The sequence below is a fragment of the Hippopotamus amphibius genome, chromosome 15 (assembly GCF_030028045.1).
Source record: "Hippopotamus amphibius kiboko isolate mHipAmp2 chromosome 15, mHipAmp2.hap2, whole genome shotgun sequence".
NCBI lineage: Eukaryota > Metazoa > Chordata > Mammalia > Artiodactyla > Hippopotamidae > Hippopotamus > Hippopotamus amphibius.
Genome location: NC_080200.1, coordinates 42,410,636 through 42,430,246, shown reverse-complemented (window position 1 = coordinate 42,430,246; position 19,611 = coordinate 42,410,636). Strand labels below are relative to the sequence as shown.

The 19,611-nt window shown below is 45.4% G+C and overlaps 1 protein-coding gene across 9 annotated transcripts in view; it reads left to right on the top strand.

Annotated features, from left to right (window-relative positions):
* The window catches only part of RAI14 (retinoic acid induced 14), a 154,382-nt gene that overhangs the window by 71,984 nt on the left and 62,787 nt on the right, over positions 1-19,611 (top strand). The gene's annotated exons all lie outside the window — the stretch shown is intronic.

Sequence of the window (19,611 nt, the reverse complement as noted above, 5' to 3'; positions counted from 1 at the left end):
AGATAAAACTGTCACATGATGCTCAGTTCCTCTCAGAATTGTTGGTGGTGGGCCATTGCCTCCTGCTGTTTATAGTGTTTTGGAGAAATCTGAGCCAGCCTGATTTGGGGAGGCTTTGAAAATAATTCGTTTTCTACCGGGATACCAGTGGCATTTTTTCTTTATCCTTCAAATTAGGAGAAAAAAAATTCAGCAAGATATGTCTCAAGATACTGGTCTCTTTCCCCCTGCTCCCCTCTCACTAATTCTAGCCACAACTTGGAGAGTCATTTCATTTCATAGACCAGCTTTTCCTTAGCTCAGGGTAGTTTTCTTTTATTAATTCTTTTATTTCTTAATTTTGCTGAGATTTCTACATCATGTATTGCCTGCATCCTTTTTTTATGTCTTTTTTCCTCCCCTTTGTGTTGTCTTTTTTCTTTTCCGTTGACTTAAATTTGTCTTTGACTTTAGCTCCAAACTTCCTAGATTCCTCAGTCTGCTCTTCACTGTTTCCAACACATTTTAAGTTTGGCATCTTCATGTAGTCGTCTTTGATTCCAGATTGTTCTGTGGAGCAGTTCCTTAGACTTATTTTTCTCCTGAATCTAGTTGAAAGCACATATTAGAAAACCACTCTGGTTTCTGAAAGAGTAATTCTGTTTCACAGGAACAAATGTGCTCTGATTCCTCGAAGAAATTCGCCTCTTTTGTACTTGCTGGAACAGTTCTTAGGGCACGTGCTGTGGCTGGCAGCTGGTATTTATAGAAGGAGGGCTGTGCTCATCTAGAATTGAGGGAGGAGATGGGTTCTATCAGATGTGATAAGATTCCCACTCAAATATTTCAATCCAAAAAACAAGTGGAAGAAGTTTGTCATTCTGTTGTCATTCTGTTCTTGGCCATTTCGGAAGCCCAGCAGCCTGGGGAGTGTGTGAATCTGAGGTGATTGTAGCAAGAAGCTCTCATCAGTGCCAGAGTTCAGTGTCAGGGGCAGTCTGGAGTTCACTGGGGCAGTGCCCCTTTCTGGGCTGGCCACATGTGCCTGCACTCTTGGCCTCCCCTGTTTCTCAGTGTCCTGTTGGCATGTGATGTACTTTCTGGTGGCACCGAGTGGTCACCCTCACCAGCCCCTTTATCTCTCTGAATTAGGCATCATGAATGGAATTTGTTGGAATCTCTTCCTGGCATCTTCCTGGCAGGCAAGGGGGCAGCTTGTCCTTGTCATCATTGGTCCAACTGGCCGTTCTTCAAACTTGTCCCATTGTTGCAGAAATCGGTCCTTTGAGAAACCAAGCACCACACTCAGAGGATTGGAGAACTCAGGTTTATTGAACCGGCAGCCCCAGAGGAGCTAACGCTCTAGAGTTCTGGGCCCCGAACTCAGGGTGAGCTTTTCTTTTATAGTGCACATGTTTACAGAGCATGGAAGTTTCCAAACAGAAACTTACAAGAGCAGGTGCAGAACATTCCATTTTTTAGCAAAACATCTTAAAGTTACATTGGATTGTTAGGTCATCCTGTTTTTCTGTTTTTCTCCCTGCAGCAAGCATATTTCACAAAAGCAAAACAAGCATGGAGTTATTTTTAGCTGAGTGTAAGTTTCTAACTTTCCTCTTCACCATCTGACCTAAAACTACAAGAAGTTCCCTGAAGTTGCTGGCTTGTGGCTATCATCTTTTCATGGTTTCCTGTGCAAATACAAGTTTTCTCTTAATTTTATATTCTGTAGTTCATTTTAATGGAACACCGATCAGTTGGTCAAGATATTTAAGACACCGATGAATTTTCCCGAGGTCCCAGCCACTTTAATAGCTTAGCTGAGAGTTGCAGCTGGAGCTTCGGGACTTGTAGACAGTCTCATCTGTGTCGTAGCCATCAGTCAATCTGGGATTGGCCATGGGAGTGTGTTGTGAATGTGAACCTCAGCCAATAATCCTAGAGGACGAGAACCACTCTTCAAAATAATGAAGGGCATTCCCTTAGGAGTGTGAATAATAACCACATTAGCAAACACACACTGAATGCTTACTGCGTGCCAGACCAGGTTCTAAATGTCTTGAAAATATTTGATTCATTTAATTGTCACGGGTACTCTATAGTAGAAGTGACTCTTATTATCTCTTATTTTACAGCTGAGGCACACAGGAGTTAAGGAACTTGCCTAAGGTCTCGGGGCTGGAATTGGGCTGTGACCTGAGGCAGTCTGGCTTCCGGGTGCATGCTTTAAAGCACTACATTATACTGTGTTTCAGTAAATGGGCGTGAGATTGGGGATCTGATAGTGGGAAGAGTTTGGATTTGTTAGAACAGATAGAAGGGAGTCAGTTGTTGGCCGGTAGAGCAGGGAGGTGTCAAGATGAAAATGTCAAGATAATAACTTTTAAATAGTTGCAATGAAGAGGAAAGACTATTTTAGGAGAATTGTGAGGGCTGGCTACTTCCTCAGTGATTTCAGTAGCAACACTGTCATTTAAAAAGCCCAGTACTTTGCTGGAGTCTTTCACTCAAGGCAAACATTCATTCACTTGATGAACATGTATTCACCACTGGCCACGTGTCAGCCCTGGTGTGAGGTGCCTGGGATACAGTCGTAAAAGCCAGAGCCCCTGCCCTTGAACTTCACAGTCTGTGGAACACCACTAGATGTACACCAAGCAGCTTTCAGTAGAAATGGACTGTGAGTGATAGTAAGTGGTGTGTAACATGCCCTGGAAAACAGAGTTTCAGAATTTCTAAAGCATCTGCATTGTTTATTTTTATTTCGTTGTTTTATCAATAGACTCATTGATTTCCAGTGTGTACGTCCAAATTGCAGATTCCTGACATCTATATTAGATGAAGGTCAAAACCCATAGCCCAAGACCACACATTAGAGTTCCAATATTGCTTGACTCGAATTTTCCCTCTTTTGGTGCCTTTTGTCTGGGTTTTCTGGCACGCGGCATCTAGCTGAATCATAAAACTCTAAGACAAGACATTTTTCTGGGAATCCCTTGTGGGCTCTAAAAGGATAATGAATGAGGCTTTACATATGGGAACCTCAATGAGTTTTCCAAAGTTCTCTGTATCTGTCAGCGTCCTTGGTTTTGGCTTATCTGTTGTGCTTGTTAGGAAACGTGCAGTTACAGGCTTCAGTCTTCTCGGGCTCTCCTCGGGGGCCTTTGTCTTGGGGGACTGGGGAGACAGTGATGCAAGAGGGCCATCTGTATACACGCTCATGGGAAGTCTCAGAAAGATCAGACTGATGATAAACGTCACTGCCCCGCGTCTTGTGCTCTTAAAAACTGCTGCCCTCTGCCTTCAGACGTCAGGCAGAAATAATTTCTTGGAACCAGATTTTTCCCCTGTGGGTGGATATTGGAGTTTATTTTGGGTTGGCTATTATTGGAGTGTAGAAAGGCTATCACAGATATGCCCTTTCTTGAGAACTACAAGAATTTTGGTGTAAATAAACCAGTGGTATCTCTTGCCCCAAATACATTAAAATATCCAGACTATTTAAAATTAACCTCTGATAACATTAGATAGTGGGCTTATGTGTGTGTAGTGTTTTGATTATTCACGTCACTTTCTGGTTCTTGAGGCTTCCAAACCCAGCAGCATAGATAGAAATTTGGAGTGCTAGTGATGAGTCGGAGTCCTGGAATGTTTCCTCCAAACTGGAGAAGGTTTATTTTAATGTAGTGATTCATTAAAAAGTATCTGGATAGGACCTAGAGACTGTCATACGGAGTGAAGTGAGTCAGAAAGAGAAAAACAAATATCGTATATTAACACATATATGTGGAATCTAGAAAAACAGTACAGAGGAACCGGTTTGCAAGGCAGAAATAGAGACACAGATGTAGAGAACAAATGTATGGACACCAAGGGGGGAGAGTGGGGGTGGTGGTGGGATGAATTGGGAGATTGGGGTTGACATATATATATATATGCTAATATGTATAAAATAGATAACTAATAAAAATTATTTTTGAAAAAATGTATATGAACGAAAAAAAATAAAATTCTTCAAGGCTGAAAAAAAAATATCTGGATAACTACGGAGGCGGGGGGCACTATAGAAGAATGTGAAATTTTCTGCCATCAAGTACAGTCTATTTGGGGAGTCAAATATTTTTAAATGTGCCTTTATCTTGTATTTTACAAATGAGGAAACTGAGACATAGGGAGTTAAATGACTTCTCCAGGGTACACAGCTAGTAAGTGGTAGAGCCAGGGTTTGGATCCAGGAGCCCAGAATCGAAGCTCCTAGCCCTGCGCTCTGTCTCCTCTCTGTGAGGCATGACATGCGAAAACCATATACTTCAAATGCTAGTGGGAAGCTTTGTTAAAAACGGAAGGCAGGGAGCAGCTTTATGCTTCCTTAAGCAGAGAGAGATGGCACGATAAAAACGAGAGAGGAAAAATTACTTGAGTAATTTTCACATAGAAGGGGAAAGACTAACTTGGATTCTGGAGCCCAAGTGCTTGGCTCAAGCGGGGCATTTGTGTGTATATGGTGGGTTTGGGGGAGGCGGCAGGGGCCAGAGGGAGAGCTGGCAGAGTGGAATTGAAGGTCTGAAACTGGATTAAGAGAAGCACACATTGTATGTGCACGTGCAGGGGCGCTAAAGAGTACGGGGTCTCTTGTTGGCCATAGGCAGCCGTGGATGATTTTTGTACACGAACGTGAGCCAGAGCAGGACGCAGGGACATTTACCCACCAGGGACGTTGGCATGGCAGAAGGGAGGGCTGGGGGTGGGCATGGTGGGGGTGCAGGACTGGAAGTAGAAAGGCCAGTTAAGAAGCTACTGAAATGTCCCAGATAAAGAGTGATCCGTGTCAGAAACTCTTCCCTGGTTCTCTAAGTATCTGGACCTGTCAGTGTACCCAGGAGCCTGGCAGAGAGGAGGGCCCCATCTGAAGTGTCTAGCATGATGCCTGGCAAAGGCAGGTGTTTGTGAAACTGAGCCAAATTCATTAAAGGCATTGGCTGCAGGATGGAAAACAAGTCAACGCGAGGGAAACCAGAGAGGCAGTTGTCCACAGCTGTTGGTGAGTAATTGGCTGGGGAGGTGGAGGGAGTGAAGAGCCGGGGTCTCTGGCTTGACTGATAAGATGATTCTAGTACCAGTGACTATAGGTGGGGTTCTCCACACACCTTCAGGTGATTCACCGACATCAGCTGGGTGTGCTGCTCTTCAACCCAGTCCTGACACTGTCTACCTGGAGACAACATCAGATTCCACAGGTTAGGGACTCAGTCCCACAAGACCGCCCCTGCTTTAGATGCCAGTTGCTCAAGTCCGGATCGTAACCTGTACCTTGGACCATCCAGCTATAAATCAGAGGTTCCCACAACCCTCTCTTTGGGTTTGATGAATTTACTAGAGCGGCTCATTGGACTCAAAAAAACATTTTACTAGCTCTCTGGTTGATTTTAAAAGGATGTGACTCAGAATCCGCCAGGTGGAGGAGATGCATAGGGCAAGGAATGGGGGAGAGCTCCCATGCCCGCTCTGCATCTCCAGGTATTCACTAGCCCGGAAGCTCTCTAAACCCTGTCCTTTTGGGATTTTATGGAGGCTTCCTTACCTAGACGTGACTGATGAAATCATTTGCCATTAGCGGTTGATTAAACTTCCAGCCCCTCTCCCCTCCCCTGAGGCCAGAGGTGTAGAACTGAAAGTTCCAACCCTCTAATCACATGGTTGTTTCTCCTGGCAACCAGCCCCCACCCTTAGTTGTGGTCCAAAAGTCACCTCATTAATATAACAAAGACACTTTTTTTCTTCCCCGCTTTTACCACTTAGAAAATTCCAAGGGTTTTAAAAGGAGCTCTGTGCTACAAATGGGTATGGAGATCAGGTATATATTTCTTTTTTATAAATCACAGTATCACAGATGAATTTACCACTAACCAAGGCAACAGGCATCAAGACAAGGGACCCATCGGAAGGAGGATGCAGTGAGTGTGGTGCAGGTGTTTTTTTCTCTTTGTGGGACATCTCGATTGCCTGTTGAGACTTATTCCATCTTTATGTGCAGAAAGGTAGGGAATGTTGAGATTCACTTCTCATCTAGTTCAGCATTTTAACAGAAACAGTTGTGGTTAATATCAGGCTAACTTGTCATCTTCATTGTTGCCCAGGGAAGAATAATTCTGGTTCACAGTAGAATCACATAGAGAATTTTTGAAAGTTAGCACTCGTATTTTTTCCAAGAGACTTAGGTGATTCTGATATATAGCCACCTAAGCCATGCTCTTTGAAAAACATTGGGTGTAAACAGGTTATTTTTTTTTTTTTTAATCATAAAAAGTCTTTTTCCTCTAAAAATTTTGGAAAACTTAGAGAAGTCGATTTTTTTAAGATTTGGCAATTCCACCAGCCTTGAGATAGACACAGCTACCTTACTGCAGGTTCCCCGTTTCTGTGTCTGTACCCTGGTGGCTGTGAATGAACGGGAACCAAATCAGTGTCATCTGTGGGTCCCCCAGAAGGTTTCTGTTGACCTGCAGCCAGTGAGGATGGAGTCCTCTGTGGGCTATTTTGCGCTGGTTAAGCAACCCTCTTTCCATATGTCGTTGTCTTAGATTCCTAGGGCTACCACAAATGGATGGCTTCAAACAACAGAAATTTATTTTCTTACAGTTCAGGAGGCCAGAAGTCCACAATCAAGGCCCAGGCGGGGTTGGTTCCTTCCAGGGGTTGTGGTGGAGAAACTGTCCCATGCATCTCTTCTAACTTCTGCTGACGGCTGTTATTCCTTGGTTTGTAGACACTTTAATCTCTGCCGCCATCTTCACATGGCCTTCTTCCCTGTGTCTCTGTCCTCACTTCTTATAAAGATACCAGTCGTTGGATTTGGGGCCCATTTTTATCTCAAAATCCTATTTTCAACTAAGATCAGATTCTGAAGTTCTAGGTGGATAGGAATGGGGGGCGTTATTTGACTCGAGATAGTCACTTGTGACTTGCACGTGGTTAGGGGACACTGCGTGGGGGAGCTTCCTTGGCCTCCTACCCTAAACTTGGGGTCCTCAAATGTTCTCCTAGTCCCCAAACAAGAAAACGAGTCATTGGCAGTGGAAATATCATGGTCCTGGGTTGGTCGACACCTACCCCATTGAAGATCCCAGCTTTCACCAGTTGAACGGACTGGTCCCAGAAGGGAGAGTGTGTGTGGGAGTAGGGGGAGCGGGGAGAACCAGTGCAGGGAGCGGGGAGGGGCAGCAGAAAATACAGAGCAGTCAGATCTCGTAGAATTTGTCACTTCACGGGCTGTTCCCATCGCTCATAGATTTCTTTAGCTCTCATTTTGTCCCTTGGTCATCATTTAACATCTATAAAGGGCATGATGCCTGGGCATGGTCAGGGCAGGGACCACCCTGATCCTCTTCTCTGACTATTTAGACACTTCAAGTGCACTCAAGCATTTGGCTTAAGACTTTGTGGATGAAATCATTTCGTCTGGATACTTCATGTGAAATCTATATTGTGGCCCTTGGGTAAAGAGCAAAGCTCAGGGGTTGTGGCTGCCTGTTTTGCTCAAATGCATGTCAGAAATACTTGTGGCGTGTGCTTGGATTATAGCCAGACATGTCCCCAAGTGTCCCGTGTGTGTGCAAGGAAAGCCTTGTCAGGCCTTAAGATACTCGTTGTTACACATGTATCTCCCTTTAGGCAATGAATATTCTTGGAGTAAATCAAGTCTCGTTTACATATGATTCATAAATAAATATGTATACGAGCTTACTATTCAAGAGCTTAGTATTCAGAGAGGCCTTACTGTGAACATGCTTATAAATAACCATACTTTAAATGCTTTTGTGTAACTATAAAGTTCATGTATCATATTGAGCTTGCTTTAGTGGGGTTCCTGCTCTTAAAAGGGACTTAAAGCTCAGATTTTCCGAGCTGAGTACCAGCAGAGTGCGGTCCATCCCTCTGCCTCACACGGCCCACACGCCACTGTCTGTGTTCTGCCTGGTCTTCACCAGTGCAGTGAGCACATGTGAGAGGCCGCACTGTGTAGTGGAAAAGGTACAAAGGTCTGGGATTTGAATCCTGATTCTTCTACTTTCTGGCCTTGTAACTTTGGCCGAGAAACTTTCTTCGGTTTCCTCATCAGTAAAATGAGGATAACAGTAAAATGAGGATAACACTGGATGGCATATTGATTTCCTAGAGCTGCCATAATAAAGACCAGAAACCAAGTGGTTGAAAACAACAGAAATGTGTTCTCTCGCAGATCTGGAGGCTAGAAGTGCAAAGTTAAGGTGTCGACAGGGCCATAGCGCCTCCACGGGCTCTAAGGAAGAATCCTTCCTTACCTCTTCCAGCTTCTGCTGGTCGCCAGCGTTTTTGGTTCATGGCAGCCTAACTCCAGTCTCTGCCTCCGTCGTCACATGGGCTCAGGGAGAAGTCTCAGCCTTCTTCCTGTTTCTTCCACGTCTTCCTCCCTCTCTCTCTCTCCTTGTAGGGACACCCGTCATTGGGCTTGGAGCCCTAGTCCAGAATGACCTCCTCTTCACTTGATTACATGTGCAAAAACCTTCTTTCAAATTAAGGTCATATGCTGGGGTTTGGGTTGGGCGACATGAATTTTGTAGGGACACTCTTCAAGCCAGTACAGGTGCTTAGACTAAAGTGAAATCAGTTCTTTAGGGCACCCAGAAGGGACTAGCACATAGTAGAAACTCGGTAAGTCACAGGAAGCCATTTCTTTATAAGGCTTGACCGCTTTGCTCTACAACCTCAGCACTCCTTTCTCTGTTGACAGTGACTCTTTCTGGTTATGCTGGGACAGCCTCATCTCACTTTCTTCACCATCTTTTGGACACTCTTTCTCCAGGAATTTGGCTGCCAGCTCCTGCTTTTCCTTTCTGCCATCATCATGGGAACTCTAACATTCATCTAAACGACCCATCCGACAACCTGCCCTAGACCTTATCCTTATCTGCCCTGATGCCACCATCATTTCAGATACCTGCTCCCTGGCACCTCCCATCCTTTTGACCCTGGAATCTCTGCTTCATCTGTCTTCCCAGCCACCAGGCAGTGGGTCAAGCTGCCCACCCTTTGCTCCCATCCTACCTAATGCTTCCAGTGAAAAATCACATGACACCACTAAATGGTTTCTTTATGGAGTTATAATTCCTACTCTCAGCTGGACCTTCAGGGCTGCTTGAAAACCCCTTTACTCATTCCAAGTGGGTTTCCTTTCTCATTTCCCCCAGGAGCAATTGGGAACGTTAGCTACTGGGAACATTTTTCAAGCTCCTTAGCCCACCACTGACCCTGCCTACTTTACCTCCTGCCTCCCGGAGAAAACAGAAGCTATAAAACACAAGCTGACATCCTCTCCACCACCGTGTCTCTGCTCACCCGCCCCTTCCTCCTTTCTGTCTATGAGCCTTAGTGTGACGAATTCACAGAGATCAGCCTTCTGCCTGGGTTGACTCCTCCCTTGGGCCCCCCAGCCTTTGTATTTTTTACTCCTCCTTTCTCCACGGACCCCTCTGCTTGCCTCAGTCTATAAATGCTTACATCTTGCGCATCGTAAAAAGGGCCTTCATTTTCTTTAAATTGAACTGCTTTAGTTTTCTTCTCTGGAGAGAACCAAGAGTAGCTTTACACATTTCTTAATCTCTCTGTGCCTGTTTTCTCATCTGTAAGATGAACTCCCCAAGGTACCTGCCTCGTGGGATTATTGTTAATATTAAATTGTATGTATATTCTTATGTTGTTACATTCATGTCATATTATGTACCATTTAGGTACTTACAATTATGTAACATTAAGTAGGAACTGTAGTACAGTTCCTAGAACTCTACAGTTTTAGCTGTTTTGGGTTGTAATAGCTTCTCTGGGCTTTGGTAGGACTTGGTTCTCAACACTGGCTGAGCACTGACAAATGATGATGTAAGTAGTTATTGGGTGTGGTTCTGTCCCCAGAAGTATTTGAACATCTTCAATGTCAACATTACTTCATATCCATCTTTTTTTTCCCCAGGACTTTGCACCATACATATATGTGTGTGTGTGTGTGTGTATACACACACACATTCCTGGCTGAAGTATGGATGTAAAATAAACAGGTACTTGAGCCCAACTGAATTGGATGGAACCATTTTTCTTCCTGAAGGATAAAGTTGGTTTGACCTATTCCCAGAATTATCTCTGTTCCCCTGAGGTTGTTTTTACCTTATGTGACATGATTTTTAAGTATAGAATAGTGTTTTAAACTGGTCAGCGTGGCCAAAGGAAGGAATTTGATAGGATTATGGAGCCTTTACATACATTCGTGAACTGAGACAGAGGCATCCGTGGAGAAGGGGTTAATCAGTACTGGCTCCTGAGGCAGAAGGAAGAAGCACAAGCTGTTGAAGGAACAGCTCTGAATTCAGCCCCTACCGTCTGGCAGCCCAAGGCTTTATGATGAACAAGACAGATGCTGGCCATTGGCCGTGCCCTGGAACTCCCAGTCCAGTGAGAGGCTCACAGACCTTTAAAGTTACTTTAGAATGCTGTTTAATTACAGTTGTGCCAAATGCTGTGGAAGAGAAGCACGGGAGAGCCTAACAAGGGGAAGTGACCTGGTCCAGGTGACTCGCAGTGTGGGGCGGTCAGGCAGCGATGCGTAGGGTGGTTTGTGAAGTGGGTTGGGCAGAGGGACCAGCCTGTTTCTGGATGGAGGTGTTGATAATTACGTATTGTGTCAGCGTTTATGTGGACTCACATAACACAGTTCATTTAAGGGAGGCTGACAGATTTCAGGGTAATTTGCTGAGACACCATAACCTGCATGTGTGAATAGTCTGACATAAAAATGTGGGGAGAGGGAAACTCATTTTAGATGAACTTACCTTTTGGGCTGAAGTGAAGTAACTGGCATTATATTGGAAAGCTCTTTGTGACGCTGCTGGGCTTGCTAAAGACAGGAGAACTGTCAGATTTTTAAGTCCTGGTGTATTGGTAATTTCCTGAGTTTTCCATGGACACCAAAGAGGACAGTCTTGGAAGGCCTTGCTTGGATCAACTCACTATTTATACTCTCTCCTAAATACATTTTGCATTTTTCAATTGTTGTGTCTTCTCGCCATTAACCTAAATATTACTCATTACAAAGTCTAGTTCATCACGCAGTCAAAAAGCCTTCCCTGCCTGTCCAGCTGAAAGTTGTCCCTCCCTTTTATTGGGCTAATTCCGCATTTCACTCCCTTTACCCCTCATGTCTTGTTTTGTATTGTTGGCATATTTCTGATATTGCTGTGTTTTGTTTTAACTATATAGAAAATTCAGTAAAAACTATACCAATCACGTAAAAGGCACTGATGAATGACAGAACAAATACATGAATGTGACATCTATAGAATTTTAAATGTGACTTTGTACCTAGTAGGAAGATATCTAATAAGTACTGGCTGATACAGGGGGAAATAATCATGTGGCCTGAAGCTTGCCGGTTTCTTGTCCTCTGTCTTAAAATATGAGGTGTGTGCTCTTTTTTTTTTTTTTTTTCCTGGATAGTATGAATCTGAAACCTTCCCAGTGGTGAAAACACTGTCTGCTTTGTCTAATGTTCATTTTAGCCTTACTGATTATTTTGGCAAACAGTCTGCTCTCCGTAAACTAGAGAGAGAAATGCAGTCTTTCCAAAGATAATCTCTCAAATAGACTCCTGCAGATGGCTGCTCGAGCTCCATCCAACAGGAGCTACGCAAGTTTTTGATCCTTAGGGTGTTTTGCATTTTTCCTAAAGGAAGTCAAAGAAACTTTCTCGTCCTGGATTGCTCAGTGCCTCTGGCTTATTTTGGTTGGGTTGGTGTATTCCAAAACTCAAACCTGCCCACTAGCCAGATGTCTGTGACCACTGAGTTTCCACTGGTTTTTCAGTTCCCAGTGATTAAACCAAAATAAAAGAAGGTGATGCCACGTCTGGCCAAGGGCAGACGTTGCCAGTTGCCAAGGCCCCAACGTTCATCACATGGTTGACAGGGTCTCTGCTACCCTCGCAGGAGGCAGGCAGATCTTTCAGAAGGCCAACCTTCAAGGAAAAGCTCTTAAGTAAGAGAGTGTCATTTGGAAATGATTTGATAAATAGGACACTTACAGGCCAGCCATTGAAAATCCCATTTGTGATATATTAGCAGGAATGTTTGGAGCCCATGTGGAAGGTAAGGTCTGCCTTTCCCACATGCCACCCTTCATAGCTGACACATTACACATGTCTCCGGAGCATAACATATGGCTTCCTGAACGTGCAACTGGGGCCCAGTGTGCTCTGTTGAAATAGTGTCTGTTTAAACAATCTCCCGGAGAAGAGAGCCATAGTCACTAAAATAGTTAATTTCTGGTCTATGAGTGTTTTCTCTAGAGCCCTTTAACATGTGATTCTTAAGGAGCATAGTAGAAAATTTGCAAATTTAAGGCGTTATCTGCCTCTGAAAGGGTGGTGGACCATCCATCCTAATTTGTACATTTTGAAAGACTCAGAGCATAAACCAAAAAGGGAACCATGCAGATCATCTAATATAATCACCTTTTTTTTTTTTTTTGGTGCCTAATATGTGCCAGGCCCTTTATGTACATTACATTTAATTCTCAGGGTAATGTGCAAGTAGGTAGGATTTCTCCCATTTTGCAGATAAGGAAATAGCGACTCCTGTGTGGATGACCTACTCCAGACCACCTAAGTGGGAAGTAGTGGTGCTGGAATGTCAACTCAGAAGCACTAACATCTGAAGCCTATTTCTTTCTCTACGGCAAGAATGCTTAATTTGGGCTTATGGATGGGCCTAGGGGTAGGGGTTTAAACTGGAGAACCCCCTTTTAATAATCCTTTTTTTTTGGCTGCACTGCGAGGCTTGCGGGATCCTAGTTTCCTGACCAGGGATCCAGCCCAGGCCCCCTGCAGTGGAAGCCCCCAGTCCTAACCACTGGGCCACAAAGGAGTTCCCTGGAGGACCCTCTTTTGTATGCAAACATTCATGTGTTTGTGCATTATTCTGAGAAAAGTCCATACGTAAATCAGATTCTGGGGGGGGGGGGGGATTTGTGAGGCCTCCTAAGAGCCGTATTTTGGCAGCAGGCTGCCTTCATTTTAGAGACGAGGAGACAGCAAGTGAGAATGCAAACCGTCCAAAGGCGCTTGGGCTGGTGGTGATTCAACCAGAAAATGAACCACAAGACTTCTTTCTAAACTCTGTGTGTGTGTGTGTGTGTGTGTGTGTGTGTGTGAGAGAGAGAGAGAGAGAGAGAGAGAGAGAGAAATAAATCACATATAGAGAAAAAGTGCACAAAACAAGAACATAGCCTCTAACAAGTAGACATCTGTAGAGGCACTAACCAGGTCAGGAAGTTGAGCAGGACTGTAGAATGTACCCGGGTATCCCTTCCTGATCAGATGCCACACCCCTACCGCAACCACGATCCTGACTTTTATGGTAACTGTGTTCTTTTCTTTATGGTAATCGTGTTTCCTGGATGGTTTTACCATCTATTTATGCATCCCTAAACAACGTGGATCCATTTTAAAAATTCTGTCTTCATCTTTATATACATGCAGGCTTACTATTGTGTTCTTTTGTGTCTTGCTGCTTTCGCCAATATCATTTTAAATATTTATCTGAGTCCTTGCCGGCAGTTGTAGTGGGGTTCATTTTCACTGCTGTGTGATATTCCGTTGTTTGCTTATCCGTGTTCTGTTATTGGATATGTGATTATTTGTAAACTTTGCCTATTATGAGCAGTGCTTTCATTCACATTTTATACGTCCCATACATGGGTTGCACATGCAACTCCTCAAGAAAGCCTAATATTAAGCTTTTGTAGGAAACAAAATACCTAGTTCCATAAGGAAAAAGTGAAGGATTCTTCTCCTCTCCCATCCCTGTCCTTAATAACTCCTTATGGAGGAAGAAAATTCTTTCCAGTAAATTCTCTGCTTAGCCTTAGCATGGATTCCCATTGTCCCCAAACTCACAATCCTAATCAGAGCAGTTGCTGAACCTGGGTCAGTCCAGGGCCCTCTCCCCCCGCCATGCCCCAGATCGCTGGAACCAGAGTCTCCAGGATGGGGCCTGGGAGTCTGTGTACTTAACCAGTTCCCATGCTCTTCCCCTGACTGGGAGACACTGGGTTCACCTTGATGAATTGATGAGGTGTGGATCCTTGGTTGGGAAGAGATTTGGAGAAAGTGTACCTATGGTTAAAATCTTGGAAAATTGGCCTTAGCAAAGTTAATGAAGTAGAAAAGTTGAGGGAGCTGGATTTGTTCAGCTTGTTGAAAAATAAAATCTGAAACATGATTAAGTCGTTGTTTGCAAAAGGATGAAAGAGTTTTAGAAATGAAAAAATATTTGCCAAGTCAGGGATTGAAGCTAATCAAGAGGAAGACACTCCTACTACAGTCAGCAGATACTGAGCATTTACTAGGCACCACGGGGGTAAGAAATAAAGGCTGTTGTCAGTGCCTTGAGGGAGCTGGAAACCAGGAGACAAAACGAGCACACGCTGAGCTCAAAGCTGCTGCACAAAAGCCGGGACGCCATATTTCATCACGTCTAGACTGTGGGCTTCAGTGGAGGTGAGTGGGCGGGTCCTCAGGGGCTGACAGAGGAGAGAAGCAGAGAGAGGTCACCGGGAAAGGCTTGAAGAGCCTGCAGGGTCCACTGGGCTTTAGAAGGCAGCCTTTCCATAGGCGGATGAGATGACTGCATTCTGAAGCAGTGGCATCCGTCGTTTTTTACTGTGATTCCCCAGTAAGAAATATATTTTACATCACCACCCACTACATAAAGTTTCATAGAACGTTTAACCTTACTAAATGTTATGCATCTGATGTTTAAAATTTTTTTTCTATTTTATTATTTTTTGTAAATGTTGGATGAATTCGCTAAGAGGTTAAAAACACTGTTCTAAGGAGACCAGGAGCCCCGTGTGGAGGCAGAGCTGATCCTGCCCTGCAGAGGGAGTACCAGTAAGGGGAGGGGGTTTCCATGGGAAGTGGTGAGAAGGGATTTATTGATGTGATGATGGTCTCCGGAAGCCTTCCTTGATTCCGGAGTATGAGTGAATTACTTTGGAATGTTGTGGCAAAATTTCGCACTTTCCCCATCCTGTGATCTACCTCTGACACTGTTACCTGAACACTGGATCTGCCTCTTGGTGGGTGTCGAGCCAATGGACACAACGAAGCCAAACATCGGGAGAAGGAAGGATTTATTACTTGCAGCAAGTAAAGAGAACACCAGGGATCTCTCCCAAAGCAGTGTCTCCCCGAACAGCAAAGTGGGGGAAGTTTTATTCTAAGGGTACATGCATATTCCTGAGGGGGCTTGAGCAAAGGAGAATTCAGCATAGAATTGTTTCCCTGCCTTTTCCCTGTTTCTGAGTTCTTCTGTTCCCTTGGAATCCTTAATTACTAAGATCTGTTCAAGGGCAAGTATTAACGCCAGGTTTAGATCACAAAATGGCTTAGGCCAGCATGGCTTCTCTTATGTCAGGAAAGGCGTTCCTGGTTCTCTTTCTCCAGGGACCCCCTAACCTATCTGCTTAAAACACTGGATGTGGGTGGGGGTGGGGGAAGATTCCGTCATACCAATAACCAGTTCTTCAACTTCCCCTACAAAAATTGGGTGTCCAGCGATTCAGTTCAATTCTGACACTAACACCCTGGCCTTAGCATCTGACCCCTCGGGTTAAGGTCTCAGTTCCACAAGATTGACCCCATTTCAGATGCCAGTTTCAAGTCCTGGGCCAACCCTACTGTTGCAGGAAGGGGGATCCCTTCCAGGGCCCGAGCATGGGCCCTTGGCTAATGCCCGGAAATGAATCGTCGTAGGAGACACACATGCTGACGAAGCAGGAGACTTGATTGGGAAGGCGCCCCCGGTGGAGAGCAGGAGGGTAGGGGAACCCAGGAGGACTGCTCTGCCACGTGGCTCGCAGTCTCAGGTTTTATGGTGATGGGGTGAGTTTTTGGGTCGTCTCTGGCCAATCGCTGTGACTCAGAGTCCTTTCTGGTGGCTCACGCATCGCTCAGCCAAGATGGATTCCAGCAAGAAGGATTCTGGGAGGTGGGTAGGACATGTCGACTGGCGTCTCCCTGCTCCTTTTGACCTTTCCCGTATTCTTCTGGTTCATGGTGGCTTGTTAGTTCCGTGTTCCTTACCAGGATCTCCTGTCGTAAAATAACGCACGCACGTTGTGACTGTCTTTGCCTGGCCAGAGAGGGTGCTTTCAGTCGGTGTTTCCCCTAACACCCCTTCTCCCTGACCAGCTGTAAAGTCCCAGGGTTCCCACACCCCCTCCTCGGGTCTGATCATTTGCTAGAACGGCACACGCAACTCCGGGAGGCGTTCACTTACTCTTATCTGTTCATGATAAAGGACAGTGGAAGAAGTGCACGGGGCAAGCTATCGGGTGGCTGTGGGTGCCCAAAGCTTCTGCGCCCTCTCCAGCAAAACCACCCTGGTAACTGAACGGGACGCAATGGGGCCTTCCCGCCACACACCCCTCTCCCATATCCTCTTCTGTAGCTCCTCTCTGAAGGACCCAGATACTAGTAACTCATACATATTTCCTGAGTTTTTCAGATGCTAAAAAACTGCCACCAAATGGAAGAACAACTTCATATTTATGAGCACACAGCCAACGCCCCCCCCCCCCCCACCTCCTGGCGCCTAAGGATTGGTAATGTTAACCGCCCATCAGCCAATCAGAATTGTGCACGAGCTGATCACATACCCTGGGATGCCCCTCCCTCACCGGGCCTTAAAAATTTTTTGGCTGGAACTACCTTGGTTGTCCAGTGGTTAGGAATCCCCCTTCCAATGCAGGAGACGCGGGTTCGATCCTTGGTCCGGGAACTAAGATCCCACGTGCTGCGGGGCAGCTGAGCCCATGCACTGCAACTACTGAGCCCACACGCCTCAGCTAGAGAACTCGCGTGCCGCAACTACAGAGCCCACGCACTCTGGAGCCCGCAGGCCACAACAAGAGAGAAGCCAGCGCACCACAATGAAAGATCCCGCATGCCACAGTGAAGATCCCGCAACAAAGACCGAACACAGCCAAAGATAAAAATTAAAAAATTTTAAAAAAAGCTTTGCTGAAACCCTTCAGGGAATTTAGGGTTGGCGGTGGAGGGGGGGAGGGCATGAACCACCCTTTCTCCTTGCATGGCCCTGCAATAAACCTTTACTGCGCCAAACTCCGACGTTTCGGTTCATTTGGCCTCGCTGTGCGTCAGGCACATGAACTTGTGTAACAGGGAACAGATCCACATGGCACTAATTTTAGGCAGCCCCTGCAATCAGATTTTTTTCTCTACCCAAGAGTTGAGTGCCTTAGCAGCGCTGAGAAGGAAAATCCTTTCATGTGGCCTTTCTTTGCTTAAGTACTTTCAATCATGTCCTCTGAGATTTAATATCCGTTTGATCTTCCCAATCTAGTTTTCATTTGGTCAGTTTAAGTTTGGGAGGAATTTTAAAAGACAACCCTAATAAGGCAGCGTTTGGGATAACGTAGGTAGGAATAACTGGTCCGAAATGTGCTCCAGGAAACTTTTTTTGTTCTGTTGTGGCTTGTAAAATGCAGTCTGGGGGAAAGAAGCCACAACCTGTGTCTTGGTGTTTGCTACATTTTGTTGTTGAGTAAAGCTTGCTCTTTCACTAACAAATGCTGTGCCTTAGGCAGTATGTTTGTTCCATTCCCCTTCAATAGGAAGCCTGATTTGTGATGGAAGAGACAACCTAATGTCTTCTTTGAGAGTAAATTGATCCTGGTAGGAGAATTGTGGGTGATCTGGCCTAGACGCATTCTTTCTTTCGTTCCACAGTATTTAGAGAGCCTTTGTGTAAAGCTGCACTGTTCTGTATAATAGCCACTAGCCACTGGCACTTGAAGTCTAAAATTAAAATTATTTTTTTAAAGCTCTTTATTGGAATATAATTGCTTCACACTGTTGTGCCAACTTTTGAGGTACACCAAAGTGAGTCAGCTGTATTTATACATATATCCCCACATCCCCTCCCTCCCGCGACTCCCTCCCACCCTCCCTATCCTGGCCCTCTAAGGCATCACCCATCATCGAGTTGATCTCCCTGTGTTATGCAGCAGCTTTCCACTAGTCATCTATTTTACATTTGGTGGTGTATCTATGTCAATGCTACTCTCTCACTTCGTCCCAGCTTCCCTGTTGCCCCCCGCTCCCCCCCCGCCGCCCTGTATCCTCAAGTCCATTCTCTACATCCGCATCTTTATTCTTGCCCTGTCACTGGGTTCAAGTTCAGTTCCTCAGTCACACTGGCCACATTTCCAGTGCTCAGTAGCCACATGTGGCTAATTGGAGATCGGTGTTTGGGGCCAGATAATTCTTTGTTGGCGGGAGGGGAGGAGGGAGCCATCCCACTCATTGTAGGGTGTTTAGCAGCATCCCAGGCTCTGAATGCTCTAGGGAGCATTCCCTGGTCATGACAGTCAACACTGTCGAGATTGCCAAATATCCCTTGAGAGGCAAAGTCACCCCTGGTTGAGAATCACTGGCCCAGTGGCTGCAGTTTTGGACAGTGCAGGTATAGACCGTGTCCATTATCACAGTACAGTTCTAGAATAATTCCTAGCACAATTTGGTTTGGGGCATTTTATAGATTAAACCTTTTACGCTTTAGAGGAATCACAGTGGTCATCCAATTCAAAGCCTTGGGAAACAGAGGCACAGAGGTTTTTTGTTTTTGGTTTTTTTTGTTTTTGGTTTTGTTTTTCCAGGTGACTTAAGATCCATAGCATATAAGGGTGCATCTAGAGTTCTGGACTTCATGCAGCCTAGAGGACAGACTTGTGACTTTCATTCAGTCCTGCCTCCTGCTTGCTGTGTTCTTGCATTCAGTGATGACGAAGAGGAAGAGGACGTCCTCCTTCATGGGGGAAGGAGGGAGTCCTGAGAAATGGAAAGCATCGCGCCCTGAGACTCTCAGAGAAGCAACTTCCTGACTGGAACCCTGGGTTTCAGCTGTTGTACTCCTCCATGGCCTGTGGCTTTCTCTAAAGCCCTGCCTCTAGGCTAGGGTTGGAGGGGTGCTGGGGATATCTGGTGGCCCCACCCTTGCTGTAGGAGAGGGCGGTCTTACTGGGTTTCCCAGTTCCATTGGTGCAGGGAGATGTGAGCACATTCCTGGCCCGTGGAAGACTGTGGTCCTTTGAAGGATTCCCTCTTGTTAGCTCTTAAATCTTCAGAGGCTCCTCTGCATCTTCCCAGAAGTGGTCCATGGCAAAGCCTTTAACATGAATTGCCTGGGGATTCTTATTTTCAGGGTCACAGGGAGGCAGCCAGCCCTAGAGACCTGTCTGTAGAAAGTGTTGGGAAGGGAGGAAGATTCTGTTTCAGGGTGGTGTCCGCAGCTGCAGAGGCCAGAAAGTAGGCTTAGCAAGGAGTGGGCTGTGGGTGTGTCTGGAGGGCAGGCTGGACCTGCAAAGTTTCCCAGGGTCTTTACTGTGTCCCAGGATCTTTTCCCCCTCAGTGAACCCCACCGTGCTTTAAATACCTCCCCTTGACTCTTCTATCACTGAGTTTATTCTCTCTTCTGCTCTAAAATCTTCAGTGGTCACACTGCTGCCTTGTGATGCTGGACACTTGTT